Source organism: Tribolium castaneum, chromosome 5 (assembly GCF_031307605.1).
Source record: "Tribolium castaneum strain GA2 chromosome 5, icTriCast1.1, whole genome shotgun sequence".
Taxonomy (NCBI): Eukaryota; Metazoa; Arthropoda; class Insecta; order Coleoptera; family Tenebrionidae; genus Tribolium; species Tribolium castaneum.
Genome location: NC_087398.1, coordinates 14,918,574 through 14,937,038, shown reverse-complemented (window position 1 = coordinate 14,937,038; position 18,465 = coordinate 14,918,574). Strand labels below are relative to the sequence as shown.

At 29.6% G+C, this 18,465-nt stretch overlaps 2 protein-coding genes across 4 annotated transcripts in view; one reads left to right on the top strand and one right to left on the bottom strand.

The window, feature by feature from the left end:
* The window catches only part of LOC107397587 (uncharacterized), a 45,879-nt gene extending 43,944 nt beyond the window's left edge, over positions 1–1,935 (bottom strand). For both annotated transcript variants that reach the window (XM_015978252.2, XM_015978249.2), the window contains exon 1: positions 1,687–1,935. The gene's annotated coding sequence lies outside the window, so the exon portion shown is untranslated. The remainder of the gene's footprint in view (positions 1–1,686) is intronic.
* Positions 1–18,465, top strand: part of LOC661291 (uncharacterized protein) — a 144,780-nt gene that overhangs the window by 68,381 nt on the left and 57,934 nt on the right. The gene's annotated exons all lie outside the window — the stretch shown is intronic.

The window sequence follows — 18,465 nt, the reverse complement described above, 5'->3', positions numbered from 1 at the left end:
TTTTTGTTTGTTTGTGACAAAATAATGTGAAATACTGTAATTACCATTTTTGCCTTAAAAATATATATTACAACTCTCTAGAATATAGAAATTATATCACTCTATTAAATCTATGACTTCTCGTTTCGGTTTCAGTGAAATCTCGTGAAAAAACTGAGTTTTTAAATTCTGAAACTTTCGTTAAAGCTTTACAAACATAAACATTATGCAATTTTAGATCCAATTTAGTGATTTCCTAGCGTATTTTTTGCAAAACTTTGTGAAATAATTGGATTTCTGTTTGCAAATCAAGTTCAGAAACACAAACATTATTAAATTTTTGTGATTTTTTGTCTTGTTTTTGGAAAAACTCTACGATATGAATGTATTTCCGACACTTTTGAACAATACAAAATTTGCTTTATTTTTGGCGTATTTAGTGATTTTTTCGACTTACTTTACGACTTTTGACTATTACAGTTTATGTGTCAATATTATACTTCCGTGTTTGATTATGTAACATAGATTATTTTATGCAGAGATTAATTTTTGTACTGTTTTTTTTTCATAGGTTATTTTAACTGCGTTAGGTTGGTATTTCTCGATCTGCAGCAAGTATAATACAAATAGGAAGACGATTTTATATAAGAACATTTTGCGAAATAATTTATAAGTTTTGAATTACAGTAATTAACACATTTGAAATTTGTTTCACACGTTATTACTTTTGCAATTGAGCGCTTTTTCTGTATGTGTTTGTTTATGGAGAGGATGAAATTTTTGTTATTTTGTCACAAAGAGAACAATTTTACATAATTTCCTCGTGTCTGTAATGTTCATTTTCCAATGTCAGGTGCGTTTATTTAATAAAAACAGACAACGCTTAATTCCCTGTGCGTCATTAACACGTTAATAAATTACCCTTTAAATTAAACTTATCAAACGTCTAAAATTCATTCATCATCCTGTTTATACGAAATCTGTGACTGACTGAGTCTTTAACGTGCCATAAACTAATCTAGCAATGAGTCTTCTTAAAGTCAGTTGATTATTTCGGAAAGTTTCGATGTAATTAAGTTTATTTTCTTTCGTTGTTTTCGTTTTGTGTTGACACTTAATATGAAATATTCGATGAATGCCATTTCCCCGACTGTTTGTTATTTCAGCTCGAGTGTTTCGTAAATGCAAATTTTGACAATGCATATCAGCAGATCCTGCTATCATTTAAAATCGTAAATCTCGCAACTGGACGATTAGAGTTGTTTGTTATGAGACGATTTATTGACCGGATTATAATTTAGCGCAACAAAACAATTAAAAGCAACGTTTTGAGACAAAACTGTTCGTTAAACCAAACCACGTAGGGATGAAAAGTTACGCAGACCCAGGAGATGTGTTTTTTCATCGGAGTCTCACTTTTTGAATCTTAAGCGAAGTTTGCACTACTTAGGCCTAAACACAAAACTGGAATAAAAATAATTTATTTGCTCCTTGGGGACGGCAAAAAGCGTCTCTTTGCAAGGATTTGGATTAGTGCCAGAACATTTCAAAATTCACAGTTTAACACAATCGATAACTGTTTGTACCACCAGCAAAAAGAAAATCGAAGCAGGTACGTCATCAGCCCTAATGGTCTTAAGCAGCTCCTCTGATAAGTTTTTCTTTAAGTTAATCAAGTCGAGCGACTTGACCCAAATAAAAGCTCACCTCTTTACAATTCAGATTTTTTCGTTTTAACACTAAGCCCAGTAATCGTCAAGAGCTTAGCTCATTAATTAGTTTCGTAAACTCGAACCCTTGAACAATAATTTTGGCTCAAAGTTGGTAAAAATGAAGAGAGGACGCACTCGGTTTTAGTCGGGTGAGTTGCACCCGGACTAATTAACTACACTTTACCGGAAGTTTTAAAATTCCGTAACTCCGGGCCGGTCTTCCGCGTGTATTTGTGACGGAGATCGCGAGGATACTGCAGGGATGCTGTAACGTGTGCCACCCCATCGCTCTCGTGATATCCCAGGGGTGAGTGCCGAGGTCTGCTCACGGAGGGTTATGCTCTTTAATTGGTCGGAATTTCGACGCTGTGGATTTTTTAAGGGCCGTTGTGCGGAAAGTTGATTATTTTAAAAAAACAGGGGATGGAAAATGCTTAGTCCAGTCCAATAAACCTTTAAGTCAAAATGTTAACGAAAAGCTTGCATTTTTGATATAAACACTATGAACGTTTAGCCAAAAAAATTTGTCAAAATCGGTTAGAGCTAGCAACAAAGTTTTAAATAAAAAGTTTATAATTTTACATAAAAATGTTCTCTGGACTTTTTGGTTTTATTTAAATTAACAGAATTTTAAAAAATTATCATATAGACTCAATTGTTATTGTAAATTTTTCTGCTAAATTCTAATCTAAGTGTTAAACGTGCTACTTGCGATTTTCTCTAACGTCTGTGTTTTCGTATGTAGTAATCGTAAGAAATCAACATACATTTAAAATTTTACAGCAAGAGTTGATCTAATGACTTTCTGAACGCACTATAGAAACTTTATTTGTTTTGCAAAATATTCCTCAGTAACGTAGTACTCAAGTCAAATTTTGATTACACCTATCTGAAGATTAGGAAATGAAACAACGTACAAGTACAAAGTTCCCGTCCTCGATTATTTCGTTAAGGTCGCCTGAGAGCGCAGTCGAATGTTTCATATTAAGTGTCAACACATAACAAAATGAAATAAACTTAATTACATCAAAACTTTCCGAAATGATCAACCGACTTTAAGAAGACTCATTGCTAGATGTTTATGGCACGCTAAAGACTCAGTCAGTCACAGATTTCGTAAAAACACGATCATAAATGAATTTTAAATATTTTTCGTTTATAATACAATGTGTTTTTAAATGACTCTCATCTAGTCATCTGTGAATTTTTTATGTAAAATCAGAAAATGCCGCTTTATATAACTAATGATAGGCATTTAGACATCGAATATTACCATTCTCCATTTATTAATAAGTTTCCAATTCGGAAATAAGCTTCGATAATAAAAGTGTTTTCTTGCAAGGTGTAACAATTTAGTTACATTTTTAAAAGAAATTAATTGAATTTTTCAACTGACAGATTTGACATTTATTGAGAGAGGATTCAATTGAGCCGAGCGGCACAAATTTTTTTACATGTAAACTAATTTCAAAGTTGACTAGATGAGAATCATTTAAAAACACATTGTACTCTTATTAACGTCTATCAGTGGGAGTCGTTTATGGCTTATTAAAGTACAGTGTGCTTTATTGAATTTAGGGATATTTAGTTTTCAATAGTTCCATCGGATAATACGTGGAATACACGTACGATCGATTTAATTATTATTTCTTTTTTATTTATTATTTCTTATTTATTATCGTTACCAACTGACACAAAATTCTCTAGGCGACAATTTTCTTTAATGAAATTAAGAAAAAGGGGCGTGAAGTATAAAATAATATATTAAAAAAATTTTATAAGTCCAGTCTTGAAGCACAAATTTAAAATATGTTAATACTAAAAACTTTATTATTGTATTTTTTTAGCAAAACGATATTGTAACAAATATATTTGCAATAAATTAAGGCAAAACACACTAAGTTAGGACGTAAATGAACCAATTTACAAGATGCTAACTTGTTTTTCAACCAGACTTACAATTAATTCACGAAATCTTTTCAAAGACAAGGAATTACTAAACTGTTTAAAAAATTGCAGAGTTTGTGCAGAACTTTTTTCGTTTTTTTTTTGCATGATTTTGCTAGAACCGAAACAAAAAGCCATAAGCTACGGTGGAAAATAACAGCATTTTTAGTTTTTCGAAAGTTTGAACCAGTTTTTGTTAGTTCGGAACAACGGATATCTAAAGGTTAGGATCTGAAACGAGGTACAAATAAAACGTTCCCGTTCTCGATTGTTCCGTTAATGTCGTCAGAGGGCGCGGTTGTTCCGCTACCATCTTAAGTTTTCAGAGCAACGAATTTGAAATAGTATTTTATGTATCAGAAGCATAATGAAATTATATTCGAGTTACGAGCACATTGTTTCGCGAATTTTTTAAAGAAAATTTAATTTTCTACAAATTTTTTCCCAACATTTTTATTGTATCTTTAACAGCATTCGCAGCGTAAATTTTAAGTTTTAAATAATTTTTTTCTCGTCGTCAGTAAAAAGAGCGTAAAGCAAAAAAGTGCAAATTCTTGCTTTTTTTCATGTACTTATTTAGTGAATTGGTGGGATTTAAATTAATTTAAAACGATTTGGCGTTAAGACAATATAACGCTCAAACCGCCCTTATTTTTACCCTGCCGTACTATTATTTCGGGATCAGAAATTCTAGCGATTTTATATGTCGTTTCGTCTCCTAAGTTATAGTCTTCTGTAGTTTTGATAAAAGGAAATTACATGTTTATGTAGTCACATTTTCGAGATGAGAGAAAGTTTTTTATTTTAAAAGATGCAAGCTTAAAAAATTCAAAAATGCAAGCTTATTTGCTTATTTTACTGGACTACTGATTGCACGGACAGGAGCGCTGTAAATGTCTACACTATTAGTGTTAACGTTCTGAAACGTTAAGTGCTAAAAAGGTTTATTAGTTGCGGTCATTTACTCCCAAATGTATCGTGTGGAGCAATATTGAACGTTGCTGATGCCAAAAAATCTGTGATAGTGTGGACGTTTTTATTGCTTCTGACATGGTTTTAGCTTAAATGTAATAGAATTATTTGTAGGGAATTTAAAAAATTAAACTTTTATTTATGGCTCTTGTAACCTCAATTTGTGAAATTTGGTTTTGTGATTAATGACATGATATCTGTTGCAAGTTGATAACAATGATAACAAATGTGAATGTTATTTTAATTTCCAATCTGTCAAAAATATTTATGTGAATGTGGTTAAAAACTGCATTTTTTAATATTCAGAAATGAAAAATTAAATATTTTTGGCAATTGTTGTAGCAATTAAAATTTAAAATCTCGATGATTGGCTCTAGTTTGTTTTTTAACAAGAATTGCTGTAATTTTGAAAGAGGATTCTAATTTAAATTGACTTTAATCTGGCTGTTTTAAAGGGATGCATAGGTTCACAAAAACTTTTTCTAATTTTGTACTCTTCGGCATATTCCGTTAGATTAAACTTGTCATGGAGGATTGACTTTATTTAAAAAAATTGGTTCAATTTGTGGAAATATTTTTATTGAAATAGTTATTTTATTTTGTTTTCGTTAAGTCTGAGTTTAATTTTTTGTATTAAATACATTGAAAGAATTCTGTATTTTTTAAATAAACAATCTTTCATTTTAATAGCTATTTATTCTACAAGACCATAAAGAGATTGTTTATATACGAGTGAAAATGTTAAGTTCAAGAGCATCAAGAGTCACGAAGTTACAAGTAGACTTATTTTACGAGTGGATCAAAAATTTTTGTCGTTATGTATACTTATTACACTTTTTCCTATAGTAGGTCTTCAAGTTTAAGAGAAAAAAGCTTGTTTTGCCTTTTTTTAAACTTTTTTTTAAACACATTTTTGGTATAAAAACTTAGTTTCCATTAGTCCATCTCAAATTTTTACGAAAGGTTAAAAAAATCAGTTTTAATAATGATAATAATAATAATATAATTTATTTCCAACAGACTTATTCGTCTAAAGTGGACAAGTAATAATACAATATACCAAAAAAAAAAAGAAAAAAGTTTTCTTGCTTCTTTCGTATTTTATTGGCTAACACATTTTTGTAAAATTTTGTTAAAAAGTTGTCGCAAAATCTAACAATTTGGTCGAAAAGACCCTTGTTTCCTTTTTCAAACATTTCTTTTGAACAAAAATTTTAAGGTTATTTGCAAGATGTGGCTAAAAAGGGACCGAAAAATCGCCAAGTTAACATATTTTTCAGCCAGAAATTCAAAATGTTTACATAAAAAATTTTTGCGTGGTTTTGAGCTAAAAATATCACTTGATTCGTTTAAGAATGATAATATTTTTGCTCTAGTAGCTCGGCACTCAGTTTTGACAAGTAATAATGTCGAAAAAATCGTCACATTTTGTTGAAAATGGGGTAATTTTTTTCTTTCTTAAACTAAAATTTCAAGGTAATTTGCTAAAATTAACCAAAAATCATCCAGTTAATAATTAATTACATTATTTTTGCTTTTCTTGAGCATTTTTGTATAAAATAAATAAATGTAATATAAATATAGATAAATAAACGGAATTATTTAACAAAATCTTCTCTAAAACAAACGGAAAATCACTAAATTGGTGCAAGAAGTATGTTATTCTGGTCTTCCCTATTGTCTTCAGCGTGTTTTTGACTTTAAAACATGATCAAAAAATCATTTGATTGGCAGGATCCAGTTTCTTTACTTTTTTTGTGATTTTTTGGCTAAACACACACTTTTGTAAAATTTTGTTAAAAAGTTGCCGCAGAATCGAACGATTTGGTCGAAAATACTGTTGTTCCCTTTTTCAAACACTTTTTGGACAAAAATTTTAGAGTAATGCGCAAAATGTCGCTAAAAATAGACCGAAAAATCGCCAAGTTAACTTATTTCATAGCCAGAAAGTCAAAATGTTTCCAAAAAGAAATTTTTGCGTACTTTTGAGGTAAATAATTTCACTTGATTCGTTTGAGAATCATAATATTTTTGCTCTAGTAACGTAGTTGTAACTTTTGTCTTTTTTAAAATTTTTGGACTAAAATTTTAGGGTAATTTGCTAAAATAAACCAAATAATCATCCAGTTAAGTTAATTAATTTCATTATTTTTGCTTTCTTTGAACATTTTCGACATAAATGCAATTATTTAACAAAATCTTCTTTAAAACAAACCGAAAATTACCAAATTGGTACAAAATTATGTTATTTTTGTTTTTACTTCCTTATTATTTTCGGCGTGTTTTTGAGTTTAGAACGTGACCAAAAAATTATTTCATTGGCGAAAAATGACAGTATACTCATATTAAATTTTTTTAGCACTTTTGTTTAGCTAAAAACTCACTTATTTCATTTCCTAGAATCTTGTCACGTCATATATCGAAAAATCTACAAATTTTGTCGAAAATACCAGGGTTATTTGTCAGGTTTCACTAAAAATGATCGCAAAATTACTACACCATTTTGTTTTTAAAACTTTTTTGCAGCCAGAAACTTTTTTGTTTTGTTTTTGCTTTCATTTATGGTTTAATGACATTTAGTGAGATAACTGTTGTTTTTTTCGGGAAATTTATTTCGCTGTCGGTTTTATCTTTAACAATTTATTTAACTAAAATAAAGCGTCTTCAGTAGCCAGCAGAAAAGAATTTCAGTGTCATTAGTGCCCTTTTGGAATTGCATACACTTTTTTATCTGATGATAATTTGGGTTTTGCGAATACCAAATGCCAATTCGGAAGTAAAATTACCGTTGGGGGCGCTACTGAGCTAGGTCGAAAACAGTAACCATAAATGGCGGGAAAATGTTTATTCGGGTATTTTGAGCGTTTTACGAATTTTGGGGCTTCACAATTATTGCATTGCCTATGCGGAATAATTATTGCATCTTTGATGCAAGAAACTTATGTTGACAAATGAGAGATGACGAGGAAAACACGAATAACGAATGACTGTTTGGTTCACTTTCTTTATTGGAAAATTATTACAAAGACATTGAAAAGCCTACCTTTTGGCATAATTTACGTTTAAGTGGTATTAGCAGTTGTTAATCTTAATTGTAGTTTTGTAGATTTACCGCAGCATTTCATGATTTTTTCGGTGGAAAATTCTAACCTAAAATTCATAACACTTCACTAATTTATTGGTTTCTTGAGCCAAACTTTGTGTTCGCTGTGATCCATTACTTATAATCTTTAATTAGACAACTGTTTGATAACACTTTGTAATCAAAATTTAAATATTTTTCACTTTTTATCCACTTTCAAGTTCCAACAATAAACACTTTATACCACGAAAAACTACAGAACCAAAGTCAACGCTAGTATTTACACCACGTACTTTTAAAATGATTCTTTCTATTGTAAGTAATTAACACTATACACGCAAAATTGTTGAACAATTCATTAAATGTCAGTTAAATGTGGCATTACGAAAATTTCTTTACTGTTTTCGACATAGTTCAAAAGTCATCACCAGAGGGCGTCTAGTTAATTTTATTTCCGAATTAAGAAGGTTACACTTGGATTTTCCTTTCAAATTTTTATAAAATTGAGTAAAAAATTAACAGGACAGGATTTTGTTTTGCCAACGCTTGATTGAAAAATTGTGTATTAGTGAACAACATGCATGTTAATATACGAGATCTCCTGCATTACACCGGAAAATCCATAAACACAACTTGCTACATAATAAAAATCGTTGCTTGTTGAGCATTTAATTACTCACACCTATAAATTTGTAAAACCGTTCAGCTTGTGCTAAAAGCTGGCTTTAAACACACGAATCCAGATATCACTCTCAAACGCATCTGGGACCCATGTTTTAAAACCTTTCAACAAGCTACATTTTAATGAAACAAACAAACGCGAAATAAAAATTTGCTTTTTAACCTCAGTTTAAGTTTTATATTAATTTGTTTGAAATGTTGCTGGAACTCAATCTGACCATCAAAGCAGCGAGAGTTAATGGCTTTCATTAATAACTTCTCTTGCTTTTTGTTTCCAGGTGAGTTTCATGACGCAATTACACTCAATTTCGCGTTTTCTATCACATTACTCTGTTTATTTTTACGACCCTTTCTCGTGTTTACTTGTAATTTGCGACTTAAATCTGACCGGAAATTTTAGTGGCGATAAAAATGCCCTAAACGTCCGCTAGTGTCTCATAAAGAGCGCTGATTTTTCTCGTCAAAGCTAAACTCCGGAAATGCTAATCCGATCGATCGTATTGGAAAACAAGGAGGTGTTTAATTTTCAACCGCTTGATAACTCGTCGCAGACGTGCAATAATTGACTCGCTCCGGTATGAAACTTAATAGGATTAAGCGAGCTTTCCTTAAAATTCCGGACGGAATCAGATCACAACTCGGGAAATAACAAATTTATCAAATCCGATCCGATTGAGACAAATAAAATCGGCACTTTTGTACCTCGCAGACCCATTCATTCTTCCAGAGGGTTTAATTCGATTGTTGGGCCGTTGTGTACAGAGGCAGACGCCAAGGGCAATGTGTCGAAGACTACAGACGCTTTTATAACGCCTGATGTTGATCAAGATTGTATCTTAAATATTGGGCTGTTCGAGGGTTGGAAAAACTGGCGCTATCTGAGATGCAATTCGAGTCAAATGTTCAAACTGTTTTGTTTCGAACTTATCGACCGAGTCGAGATTATAATGGCTGCAATTATAACTGCAATAATAGCAGTAATTGTTAGATTTGTGCCAAGATAAGGAAGGTAAATTGTAATAATAATTGCTTACCAGACAAAAGACAAAAATCAAGAAAAACTATTTCAACTAAAATCACAGCCGAAGTGTTATTGCTTTTAGGATTCTATGATAAATTCTGATATCTATGTTGTCATAAAAAATACATTAATATACATTTTGCAATTCACTCAATTGATTTCGTAAAATTAGTGAGCTTTTAATTCAGAATAATGTAATTTTGGACCTAATTGGATGATTTCTCAGAGTGTTTTATTAAAATTTCTCCTGAAAATGAACGATAACTTCGATCTAATTTGGTCTCTTTTAGTTTCTTTTAGACGAGATAAATGCAATGAAAGAAATAAATATTAGATTGTTTATTTAGGTTTTTTTGGCCTGTTTTAGCAAAATTATGCAAAATAAGTAAATTCTATTGTAAACAGTGCTCGTTCGGTATCTTGTCAAAAAATCGTTTTCGCTTATAATAGGAGCTACATTTAAGGAACTATTTCATAACTTTATTTTTGACAATTTTTCGCTTTATTACATTTTGCAAAATCAGTGAGCTTTTGCTCGTAGTTTTCGACATAATTTGTCAAATTTTTACTCAAAAAAAAATAATTGACTCTAAATAAACAAATTATGCCAAATAATAATTATCACTACTGTGAGTTAAGCAAGAAAATGATCTTAATTATTTTTTAATAAATATTTTTTTATTTGTTTACCTGAGAAACGGTATCGATTGTTGCTCTTTTGTTTCCTGTGATGTCGAGTGTCGTTTATTGGCGAATTTGTATTTTTTTAAATATATTATACAGGGTGCTCAAAAACTGGCGCACCAACTCAGTGGTACGTTATTGAGAAGCAAGTGCAGATTACGGGAAAAATGTTGAAAAAAATCCTAAAGTTATATTTAAAAAAATCTGGAGCTACAAACTTATTGTGTTAACTTCTTTAGTTTTCATTATTTTTTTATATTCTTATGTTTCATACCAGGTAATCGTTCCGTAACAAAACGATGAATAATTATTTTTAAATTTATTATAAGATTTTAGCAGTTTTTTTAATTAAAAAAAATTAAAATTTATCAAAAAAATCACAATGTGTAGATGTGCCAACACTGGGAATTATTTCCTAGGAAACCGTTTCAAAAATAATTTATTTTTATTGTTGCTCAAATTCTATTGCGATCATGACTGTTAGACAACGTTGCCACATATCATTCACTTAAAATTAGTTATTTATCAATAACTTTAATACAAAAATTTTTTTTACTATTTTTACCTTTATATGTAACCACTTCTCTACCACACACCATTGAGTTGGTGCGCCAGTTTTTGAGCACGCTGTACATCAAAGCACATTAAAAAATATTATCTGTAGCATCAAAAACTTAACTTAAAAATTAACTTTGAACACCTATATCTCAAACAATTTTTTGTTATAGGAACTATAAGTGTCCGACACTTTTGAATCATCCTGTTATGCTAAATAAGTGCTATTTTTTACTCTTATTAAAGATTTTTCGTTTTATTAGAAGAGAATTTTCCATAATAAGTGAGTTTTTTTAGCTAACGTAATTTTCGACTTAATTAGATGATGTTTCGGAGTGTTTTCTCGAAATTTAAATGACTTTAAACAGTCGAAAACTCCGACAGTTTTGTCCTTCTTGAAGCAATTGTGTAAAATAAGTGATTTTTTTCTTCAAAAACGAGATAAAGCTACTAATTATAATGAGCAAACTAATATTACTTTGACTGTCTTTTGGAATTTTTTGACCTGTTTTAGCGTAATTTTGGAAAATACAAGTGAGTTGGTTTTTGGTGTAAAAATGTTCTCTTTGGGAAATTTTGCAAAAAATCATAGTTTTCAGTTAACATCATTTTTTACCATTTTGAAAAAAAAATTGCTTTATTTCTGGGACAGGAAAATTTGCAAAATAACGAATTCTCGACTTGATTACATGTATTTTTTTTTCGGAATTTTATTCAGAAGATAAGCCAAATGACTAAACAGCTTGTGATCGAATTTGATATTTTTTTGTTTGCAATTAATCTAGTATTTCCGTTTAATAACCAGGTTAATATAATGGCAAAGTTCAAAATAATATAATTTGGGCTTTCTTTTATAATTTTTTGGCCAGTTTTAGCAGAACTACGCAACATAAGTGCGTTTTTGGTGTCATTTTGCGAAAAAATAGTTTCCACTTATGAAACGAAATTAAATCAAACAGATACATTAACTTCATTTCTGACTCTCATTGGAAATATATTGCTTTATTTTGAATGTTAGTTGTTGAGTTTCTAGCTTATATGCTTATAATCTAATTTTCGATTTAATTGGATGATTTTTCAGTAGTATTTTACTTAAATTATTTTGAACAGATAAAAAATTACGTGGATTTTCAACGAATTTTTGATGACATTTTGCAAAATATGTGAGTACATCATTTAAAATCCAGCTAAATCGAATGAAAAAGACCAAAAAACAAAGATTTTTTACTTGGTTTTGTAATTATTTTGCCTCGAAATTTTTCAAAATTGAGTGAGTTATTTTGGTGCTAAAATGGTCTTTTTGGCATCGTGCTAAAACATTATTTTTATTTAGTTTGAAGAACAGATAACAACGTCGATTTTTATTTTTGCTACACTGCAAGCGAATCTTTCGCTCATTGTTAGGTAATTTTCGATTTAAATTCGGCTTTTTCGGAGTGTTTGGTCCGAATTTTTTCGCTCATTAGAAAACTAAGTAAACAGAGCAAAATGGCCTTACCTTTAAGCAAATTTGATCATTTTTTTAACGTTTTGTGTGACGATTTGTTTTAGCAAAATTATACAAATAAGTAAGTTTTGATGTGAAGATGTACGAAACGTTTCGAATAAAGCAAAGAGAATGTTACTTTCAACCTTTCGGTCTACTCGAGTAAAATTTCGAGAGAAGAGTCAGTCTAGTTAATATTTTGCAAAAGGCAAAAGCTGATTTTTATTTATAAAATGAAGTAAATCTAAATCTTTGTTTTATTAAAGGGACAGTTTGCAAAATAAGAAAGTTTTTTATCTCAAAATAACATCGTTTTTGACTAATTAATTTTTTGTCTTATTTTCACAAAATAATTAGTTTCTCGTTCATAAAGCGAGTGTAAATAAACAGGTCAAAAGAATAGTTATTTATTTAACGAGTTTCAGTGTAAATCGGACGCTTTATTTCACGAGTGGATTATCAAACCACGAATACAACATTTTATTCTTCGAATTATAGACTCAACAAGGCTTAAAATTGCTTTAAATGGTTTAAATTAATATGACGTTTCGTATTGAGAAATGTCAAATAGTTATCGAAGAATAAATCAATTTTTGTCATTTGTTTTTTTATGGAATTTTGCGAAATCAGTTAATTTTTCTGTTAAAAACATAGTAAATCTTAAAAATGTCGAAATAATGCAATTCTCAATCTTCCTTTATGATTTCTTGATCTCCTCTTGCGATTTTATGCGAAATAAGTAATTTTATGTTAAATGAAAGTGCTAAAATGCTCAAACAACGCAAAAGTAACGTAATTTTCACCTTACTACACATATTTTCGATGTGTGAGAAAAACTGAATTTTAAAAAAGCAAATAAATTTATTTTGAATCAATTATTTTTGTAGTTTTTTCAGAATTTTTTTGTCACTAGCGAAATAACTCAAAATGAACCTTTTTTAATTTTATACATACTTCCGTAATTTTTCACCTTATTTTAATAAAGAAAATTGTCATTTTTGCAATTGTTATCTTTATGCATTATCATAGCTATAAAAACATTGTGAACTTTTTTTGTGAATTTTGATTAGGTTTTCGTCTAGTTTTGAGCCACGACTAAATGTTTCACAGGAATATTTTCCATAATTTAGATATGATTGCACGTGTTATTTCATCATACCCGAATCCAATACGAGAGCACCAGATCTGGGTTATACGAAAATATTTTGCTTGCGCTGAAACGAAACATCACATGCAGAAACGTGGAGGAAGAAAAACATAATTTATTTACATACAAAATGGGATTAAAACTATTTGTTTCAATCATAATAATTGGAAAAGTTGACGTTGTCATCAAGTATGAAATACTTGTTTTAATCGAACAGCCTGTCACCAAAATATGTATGTGTGAATCGAAGCCGTATTTTCCAGTCAACAATAATTGTTCAAATATTTGCCACAGTGTCGAGTATAATTCATGAGTTTTTAAGTAGATTTTAAAGGCCTCTGCCGCTATTTTTTCTGCAATCGATACACCTCCAGCCATTAAATTGTTATCGGAAAATTACACTTGGCCCAAAATATGGAATTTTGTTCAGACAATACGAAAAAGGGCCTCGAGGCACACAAGTAGGTTTGCGATGGAATGTCACGAAATAATTTTATCTTTGTTTAGACAAAAGTTAGACATGTATGGTTTTCGACCACAATTATTACAACAGCCTACGGCTCGGTTACCTCTGTTGTGTTTTGTGCTGTGATGTAATTTACGGCCGGTTATGGATTATTCTAACAAATACTTGCTTTTTCGGTGCTTTATTCACTCTCTCATTCATTATTTATTAAAATTCGATGAGCTTTTTTCGTGAAAAATACACCAAGCGTTTATTATAAATGGTCTGTCACCAGAACTCGCTGGTTATTAATATTTTTTTAATAACAGTAAGGTGTCTTCTAAACTCCATATTGACACAAACTGCAATTACCTTCATGGTAAATATTTGAAACTACACATAGCTGAAATTTTGTTTATTAAGTAAAATAAGTAAAATTTTGCTTTGAACACACTTTCTAGTGTTTGTTTTAGTGTTGCAGGTTTGCGCATAATAAATAGCATTTTTACCTCTGAGTTGGCGAAAGAATAAATTTATCTTAGTTTGCATGCGGTGGAATATCATTTCTGATGCAACCTCGAAACTAACCAACTCTGTATAATTATTAGAGACCGGATCTTACGAAACTTCCCTAACCTACATTTTTTAAGGACTAGTAACTCGAAATACTCGTAAATCTGTTTTTTAGAAATTTAAATATTTAATTTTTTTCTACCTTACTTTCTAAATTGACTTGTTTTCCAAATAAGTTTTAAGCATTTTAAAGTTGTGATTAACCTTTCTAACTTAATTAAAATGGGATTTTTTCTAGCATTTTGTTAAAAAAAATAATTAGATTTTTACAATTTAATAGTTTTTTAAATTTACGTTTAGAAGATTTTAGTTTTTTAGTTTCCTTATATTTCATATTAGTTTCCTAAATTTTTTAATTTGTCGTGGTTTCAGTATCTTATTATTTCAGTTTTCCACTGTCTTAATGTTCTGCTTTGTAGTTGTACATTTTTTTAATTTCTGACTCTTTCAGTCATTTTAAGTTCTACAGCATTTCAATGTTTTTTTTGAGTTTTTTGTTTTGTAACATTTTCGTTTTAAGTTTTTTTAGTTTTTTTTTCAAATTTGTTTACATCAGGATACATTAAACTTGGGTTGTACGAGAGAAAGTCTTTTAAAATGCGATCAGTACTTTATTTAATTCAGAAAAAGAAATTGAAAATATAAAAATATGGTCGGTGTAGATTCTACGGGTCCTACTATGGTTATCTCTTTCAGTATACGTATCAAGTGGTAAAAATTTCAAATCATAATTATGTTGACTTGATGATACCTACTTTAAAATTTGCTACACTTACTTCACATATAGACACAAATTTTAAATTCTTGAACATTTTTAGGTAGGAAAAGTAAATTTAATAATAACAAAAAATTTGTTTTAATGGAAAAAACTCGAAGAGTTTAATTTTATCAACATAGTGTTACACCTTCAAGGATGTGTATGTACAATTTTTAAACGCAGGCGAAAACTATAAAAACAAATTTGCAATTCTGCGACATTTTTATCCAAAAGACGTTGAAACTTGTGTTTTTAGTATTCCTTTAAACGACAAAAAGTTCAAATGTGTGGGGAAAAAATCTTAACACAAAGTTTTGCAGATTTGATGATACCTTAAAATTTGCTAACTTACATCAAAAGTTGAAATAAATTTTGAATTCTTAAACAATTTTACAAAAAAATTAAAGAAATTATTGTTTTTTTTGTTGGGTTAAAAGTGTTTAATTTAAATTCTTTAGTTATTTGGGCACAGTTTTTTCAAAAAAAATTCGTTGTCTAGGAGTTTGGTTTTGGTTGCAATTTTAATTATGATCCAAGTTAATATTCAACATGTTTTGAATTTTTTAGATTTTTGATTTCTAATGTATTAACATTTTTATGGTTTAAACCGCTTTTTATTTTAGTATTTTGAGCATAGATTAATTTTTTTAATAACATCTTTGGTTTTCTCTGAATTGGAGTACAAATTTATTCGGGTTTTTTTAGGTTTTTGCGTTGGAATTTTGAAGCATTTACAATTTTTAATACAATTGATTCGGTTTTAAGTTCTGCTGCTTTTGCCTATTAATTTTTAGATTAGTGGTTTTGGTAACAGCTACATTTGTTCAGAATGTAAGTGCTTTAATTTTTAATGTTTTTCTTTTCGTTGTCTGGTTTTTTCATTTTCTTTGTTTTTCAGTCACTTAGTTCTTTAGAATTGTATTCTCACTATTTTTAGTAAAAAGTAAAAGTAAAAGTAGTAAAAGCTCTTTTAAAGCTGTGGAGAAATGAGTTACAAACTAACAAAAAAGTTTGGATATAAAAATCTACTGAAAATAAAAATGTTAATTGAATGAAAAAGTATTGGTAATGCAAAAGTGCTTGATTTTAGTACGATGTATTTCCATACAGTCAGTTCATTTTCTATGTTGAGATGAATTCTTGCAAAAAACTAATCTGTTCATATATTACCAGATTTTAGTAGTTACCTAATTTTGTTTTTTTTTTACAACATTTCTGACACCTAAATAAAGTGTTTAACCTTTAAAAAATCCGGTATTTGATAATAGTAATAATCATCAACAAACTTATCAGTAAAGTCGTTTTTCGTTGTTTTATATTTATAGTTTTTCCAGCCACTATTGTGCTTTGTTGGTTTGTAATTAGACATTTTCAACCGAGCATTACCACCCTAGTATGCTATTACGTAGCATTAAAATTTAGTGGAGAATAGAACGATAATCGCTTCTGATGTTTACATTACATCGATTCCGCTCCGTAAACGCAAATAAATCCGAATTTTCGAAATGCTGTTTCTTTGAAATACGATAATTACGGCAGGACTTTAGCTTGTCGTAATGTGGGCGAAAAAGGCCAGGAATTATGAGAAAGTCAGGTCCGAGGGTTTATTACATTACAAAGGGTCTTCATGAGACAAATCTTTTCAGCTTTATGAGTTGGTTGATAAAAGTCCGGTTGCATAAGGTAAGTTGGGGATTTCATGAAGCCTAAAGGCTTCACTTAAGTTTGCGACACGAAATAATTAATGACTTGGAGTTACTCTATTTCGTAATTGGTAATTAACTGATGTATAACAACACTCCTGAGGATACAATACACGGGTCAGCTAAGCGAAAAGGTGTTGTTTTGGTGGATTTTATACACAGAAGAATTAACACTTGAACATTAAATGCGATTATAACCGATTTAATTGTGCATTTCGCTTGAATAAAAAGTTCCAAAGTTAAATTGTACAGTTTGGTGATCCTTTTATTTCAATAAAATATACAAGATGTTAACTTGAGAATTATGTAGACGACGTTCAAGTGCATCTTTTATTTAAAAGTAAAATGCATAGGAAATAGAGTATGAAACTTGTTTCAAGTTACTTTGAAACATGTTTGAAGGTTTATTTAAAAATTTTAAAGGAAGTTCGTCTGCTTGTTCTCTTGTATGAAAACAATTTACTTCGTTTAATACAGCTTTGCACAAACACTCAAAACAAATAGAAAATGAATTGTATTGGTTTCAGTTTTTCTTTAATTTTTTTATTTCGCGTAGTTTTGTCGAAAATACACCGAAAAGCATCAATAGAGTTATTTTTGTTTTTCTCAAGTTCTTAAACGTGTTTTCGAACTAAAAACTTACTTTCTTTTGCAAGAATTGAATTAATCGTACCAAAAAATATCACTTGATTGGGTCGAAAATGACAATATTTTTGCTTTTTCCGTGCTTTCAGTATCTTTAGTAGCTAGAAACTCACATATATCCTAAGCTTAAAATAAATATATGCCGAAAAATCGCTAAATTGGATCGAAATTGTCGTTATTTTTACCAATCTCAAATTGTTAATTTAATTTTTTGACTAATTTTGACTGATTTTTTACAAGATTTTCTTAAAACTGACTAAAAAGTTACGTTATTAACTTGATAATTATTATATTAGTTTTGCTTTTAATTAACTCAACTTTGGGCTTATTTTTTAACCAGAAACGCAAATATCTTGTGAAATTTTTTCGAAAACAAGCCGAAAAATAAAGTATAATTTTTGCCTTTCTCAAGATTTAAGCGCGTTTTTGAGCTAAAAACTCGTTTTCATCGTACTGTTTTACTAAATTTGACCAAAAAAACACCTGTTTGGGTTTGTTTTAGCTCCTTTATTAGTTAAAAACTCATTTTTTACGTAAAATCTTGTCAAAAAAATTTGATAAAAATTGCCATATTTGGTCGAAAATTGTGTAACTTGTTTCAATCTTTCTTAAGAACGTTTTTGGACCAAAAATTCGAAATTTCACAATAATTATAAAACACCGAAAAATTACCACATTATTAAGTATGGAGTTAGGCGTATCAGCTTGTTTTCCAAGCAAAAACTTATCAAAACATTACCAAAATGTAATTGATGATTTAATTTTTGTCTTTCTCAAGCTTTTAAGGTTTCTTAAATTTTTTGATTGGGTCTAAAATGACTTGTTTTACTTTTTTGACCTTTGTTAGCTAAAAAACTCACTTTGCAAAAATTCTCAGAAAACGATCTACAAAATCATCAAATGCGACTGAAAAAGGTGTTATTTTTTGCTATTAGCTGTTATTTGTTTTGAAGTGTATAACAACTAATTTTGAAGGAAAATGTTACGTTGGCGTTTTTGGCTAATATGTCGCACTTGAATTATTTATACAGACTGAAAAGTAACGCCCAAAATTCATATCTTTATTATTTGTCATG